The following is a 5,282-nucleotide window of genomic DNA, read 5'->3' as shown; positions in this document are numbered from 1 at the left end:
CCTACTCAACCTTCAAAACCAATCCCATAGTTCCCCTTCTTCAGAGTCATTCTTGCCTCCCTAAGGTAGGATAGGGGCTGCCCTCAGCTTCCACAACCCCCAGCCCCATCCCAGTCCTCTTGGTCACAGTACTCAGTACTCTTGCCAACCTGATCTTCCTTTGATGGGGCTCTCTAAGGCAGAAGCCTCATGCATGCCCTCTCTGGGTCCCCGACCTCCATCTTGGGCTGCTGAGGACTCAGAATCTCCAAGTTCAAGGCTAGAGGCTCCCTCCCTTTGTAAAGAGGCCAAAAGGATGAGGTCCCCAGCATAATCCCCCCTCATACACACCCACACTCTCTCTGTTATTCCCCCCAACCCAGTCCTGGGCCAGAGACCAAGAGTGTTCTGGCCATTGCCCCTTAACCTGATCACAGCGGTCATGTGAAGGGAATGATGAGATCCCCTTAAAGAGGGGGAAACTGAGGCTAGGGGCTGGGGGCACATCCTTATCCAAGCCACACTTGAACCAGCCCAAGCAGGTTGACTGAAATGGCCGTGTGTCCAGAGCAGGTTGAAGACACACCCACTCCAGGTACAGGGCAGGGGACACACAGCTGGTACTCGGGCAGGACCACACAGATGGGGAAAGGCCCGTGGGTGCAAGGGCAGAGGCTGCCCCGGCTGCCGGCTCGGGGCTGAGGACTCACGTGGGCAGGGTCATATCGGTTACCCACGTGGGGCAGGGAGATGTACCCGCTGAGTGCCGGGGGCAGGACACAGAGCAGGGCATGAGCTGCGTGACACGGCTGGTGTCCTCTGGCTGCCCGCACGAGCAGGGCCACAGCTGCCTGCCCACGGCTCAGCCACCCGGCGGTGCACCCAGCGCAGACTCCCTTGGCTGTGGGCACGGCCCTGGGACCCACGTCTGCAGACAGAGGCCCCGCTCCTGCCGCCAGCCGAGACCCCTCCTCACAGCCCTCCCACAGGAATGCGTGATTTTGAATGGAGACTATGTCATCCAAGAAACATTCCATGTTTTCCTTGGTGTGTGCTCTGGGAACGTGGCAAGAACGGCTGTCCACACTGCCGTCCACATACTTGGGCAGCTGCCGGAAAGCTGGGCTGCCCGGGGCCAGCTCTGTCCTCAGTCCCGAGAGGATGGGCCCCTGAGAGGCCACCCCTACCCCGCACCTGCCTGGAGACCAGGTGGGAATATCCCCGGGGCTGGGATCTGGGTCCGGGGGAGGAAGGGGAGTTGGCAGGGAACGGAGGTCTACTGTCCCCAACCCAGGCCCTGGGCCCTGCTGGCCAAGCACTGTCTTTGAGTCTGGGAGACAGAAACGTGGATGCCAGTTCCCTTACTGCCACAACCATGTGACTTTGGGCAAGCCACACCCTTCTCTGAGCCTCAGTCTTACCCTCCATACAGTGGGCTCCCTCAAGGCCCTCTCAACTCTGAGGGGTCTGAAGTTAGAACCTGGGTCTTGGCCTGAACAGCTCACACCAAGAGGATAGAAAGGGGCTCGCTAGAACCCCCACACCCCACGACAGCAGGGACATACCAGCCTCTGGTCCTGCGGGCACCCTACCTGCAGAAGCATCCCTCCCTCTTCCTGCTTTGAGCACAGAGGCCAGCCAGCCACAGGGTCCTCGAGTCTCGCACTGGTCCCTGCCCTTGTGCTGCGAGTGACAAAGCAAAGGGGGGGTGACGGGGGGGCGTGCTGTCTGCCTTCCTCCCCTCTCGAATGGAGAACCCAGGCCCAGCCCTCAGGTGGCTCTGAAACATCTCTGGGGTAGGTACACTACCCTGGGGAACCCAAGGTGGCAGGAGAAAGTGTCAGGGACCCAGAAGTCCTCCAGCAGCCAGCCTTTCCCTCCCTCACCCCCGCCTTCCCTCAGAAAGGCCTCCCACTGAGGCAGCGGGTCCAGCAGGTCGCTGGGCCCAGAGCGTGAGGTTGGCTGGCACGGAGCAGCCGCCTGCCAGTGAGTCCTGAACGTACCAGCGATGGGGCCTGCGGCAGAGATGTGCACCTGGACCCCAGCCCACAGCCCCAGGCCCGTCACCGGCTCTGCTGGGGTTAACAGCGGAGCGCCAGCCCCTTCTGCTTTCAATTCGGATGTGGTGGACAGAGCTTAAGGATTTTCACGTTTCCTTAAACATTTCTGAGCTGGGGCCCAGGGCAGGGACTGAGGACAGAGACTTCAGGGAGAAACGATAGGCACTACCTGTCCCCTCCTGGAAGGCCACATCAGCACAGCAGGCCTGATGTTGTCCTGGCCCACGGGCTCACAGGGCACTGGGGTCCCATGGGTGATGGACGAGGAAGCTGAGGCCCGCAGGGCACAGGCACGGAGCCCGGGGCATCTGCCCCCTCAGCCTTTGGCTGAACAGCCTCTGAGGTGGCAGCTCTAAAGTGGGGTGTCTTCTGGGACCCAGAGACCCAGGTTGGAAGGCCCTCTCCATCTGAACTGGGCCTCAGGCCCTTGCATGGGGGGTACAGGTATATGTCCACATGAGGGGTGTCAAGGCTATGCCCTAGGAGGCCTGGCCCTCTCTGACTGGCGTTCTGATTTGGGGGATTCTGGGTGTGTAAAATGACCTTTCCAGGCCGAGTGACCAACCCTGCCGCTCAGGGCCTCAGCTGGGACCCCTGGAACTGAGAACCAGGCCTAGGTCAAACTTTGGATCCCTTTACCTGCCAGGCCTGTCCTCCCTGCCTGCCCCCTGCCCAGCTGGCGTTTGCCTTGGCGTGCCTCTCACCAGCCCCAGGGAGGCCCAAGCGCCTGGAGTTCGGTCACATCCGGCCCAGCCGTCTAAACAGGCCTGAGGCCCCAGAGCCCGCCGGGCCCAAGGGGAGCCCAAAATAACATCTGAGTCAGCGTCCCTGCAGACGCCCCCACCCACCTGGGCCCACAGGGAGGCGGCCCAGACAGGGGACTGAGCCAGGTCAAGCGGCCACCTGCTCCAGTGGGGACCCAGCCAGTGACAGGCACAGCCCAGAGGGCAGCAAGACCATTAGGGTCAGGAGGGAGAGGCCTGGGAGTAGAAGGGAGAGGGGGCCCTGCCCTGGGGCTCCTGCCTGAGGGAGACAGAGCGTCTGCAGAGGATGGCAGTCCAGTGTGGGCACGGTCCCAGAAGAGGAAGAAGTAGGGGGCTGAGGAAACAGAAGGGAGCCCTCAACCCAGCCTAGGGTCAGAGAAGGCTCCCAGAGGCAAGCAAGCCCTGAGGGATGAGTTGGATCTGGACAGGACAGGAAGGGGGGAAACACACTGCAGACAGGGGGGTAAAATGATCAGAAGCCCCGGGCACCGGGGGACTCACCCCAGAGCAAGTGGGGTACCTCCACCCCTCAGCAGGCAGACGCAGGACCCCCAGGAAAACTCCTGCCCCGACCCTCTAACCAGAATCTGCCCCTCACACCATGACCCAGCAGGCGCGGCAGGGCCGTCGATCCCACACTATCCCGGCCGAGCACAAAGGTGGCCCCAGCAGAAGGGACTGTCTGCCCTGAGCCGCCCACATCCTCCTACTCCTTCCTGCAGCTGGGCCCCAACCCCAGGAGACTTAGAAGAGGTGAGATCCCAAGTCTGGGGTAGGGTCCAGCCTGGGATCGGGGACAGGAGCTAAGCCGCTGTCATCCAGGGTCCAGCCTGGCGAGGGGTCAGGCCTCAGCCCGGGCTGGAGGAGAGAGGCTCCAGGTTGTGAGACCCGGGCCTGTTGGGGGCAGAGGGGCAGGAGACATCTGGCCTTGGCTCCTCTTTGAAGGTGGTTCCCGAGCAAGCTGGTCTAGGGGGTACTCTGTCCCCATGTCCCTGGGAGGGTGGCAGCTGTGAGGTCACCCTGCCCCTCATCTCCAAGCCGGGACAAGAGGCGGATACCTGAGTCCCCGCTGGCCTGCAGCTTAATCCCCCAGCTTTCCTGAGAACAGCTCTGCTGTTCTTGGCCAAGGGCCTCCGCTGAGCCTGGCACGGCCCTGGCTTGGCCCTCACCAGCGAGTGAGGGCTTGGCGGGGGCCCAGCCAGGGCGGAGCACATGATGAAAGCACAGAACACGGGGCCCGGGCGGGCGGCGGGGACCCAGCTGGGCTCCGGTCAGCAGCTCCGCCGCAGGGTTGGGTCTCACCTCCTGGGACCCCTGTCGTCCGGTGGAGGCTGCAGTGGTCATTTCCCAGCTTACCTGGTGCAGAAGACAGACAGACCCTGTTCCTTCATGCCTCTGAAACAAATTAGAGCTTCCCCAGAGGGAAAGAACCAGAAGATGGAGAGCAAAACCCTGATCTTCCCTTCCTCCCTCCCTTCTGTAACTGGCCTTGATTGCAGCTCTACCATGTTCCCAGCTCAGTGCCAAACTCTGCGTGGGGGGCACAGAGATGAATCTGCTACAGAGCCCCGAGGGCCGGACCACGCCCCTCCTCACTGCCCCAGTTTCTTGGAATAGCCCTGAGCCAGGGATCTGAGCGGCGCTTGGGGCAGCGCTCCAGCGAACATTTGCTGAACAGCTACCCAATGCCTGACATGTGCAATGCGCTCCTTGACGTCTCACCACCACCCTCTCTAATAGATGGGGACACTGAGGCTCCGGATGCTAACCTGCCCAAGGTCAAATAGTTCAAAGTGGGATAATGGGAACTTGAACCTGAGATATGTGAGCCCAGAACCTTGTGGGGCAGAGAATGTGTGTCTATGCATACATTTATATATATGTCCCCGTGTGTGTCTGTGTGTCCCTCTGTGTGTGTGTGTGTCCTTTTGTTGTGTGTGTGTCTGCGTACACGTCTAGGTGTGTGTGTGTGTACATCTGCGGAAGAGTGGAGAGCCCTGAGGCTGGCTCAGAGGGAGAAAGGTGGTCCAGCAGGGAAGGACTAGGGGATTTGTCATAGAATGGTGCCCAGGCAGTCCCTGAGGACCATTTTAGAAACCCCAAAGTCCCCCTGGTCCATTTTGTTAGCAATTTCACATCGTTTTGTTACAGGTCTTGTCTGTGGCTCACTTTCCTGAAAGTTATCTGGAGAGAAGCACTTCAACTGTGGAACCCCAGATATCCACCAAGTTCCATTTAAAAAAAAATTTTATACTGTAATCCCACCCTGGGGACTGGGGCTGGAGGGTGAAAGAGTGAGCAATTGTGGGCTCGCTGGATGGCAGATGACCATCACATGAGACCCCTGATTCATTAATTCTGTATGTTGAATATTGGCATCAAGGAAATCATGGAACTAGGGATATACCAGACTAAGGCTTATTCGTCATTATATCCTCAATGCCCAGTACAGGGCCTGAAATATAGTAGGTGCTCAATC

The sequence above is a fragment of the Balaenoptera musculus genome, chromosome 15 (genome assembly GCF_009873245.2).
Source record: "Balaenoptera musculus isolate JJ_BM4_2016_0621 chromosome 15, mBalMus1.pri.v3, whole genome shotgun sequence".
Classification (NCBI taxonomy): domain Eukaryota; kingdom Metazoa; phylum Chordata; class Mammalia; order Artiodactyla; family Balaenopteridae; genus Balaenoptera; species Balaenoptera musculus.
The sequence above is the reverse complement of the archived record's forward strand: the minus strand, read 5'-3'. Positions refer to the sequence as shown.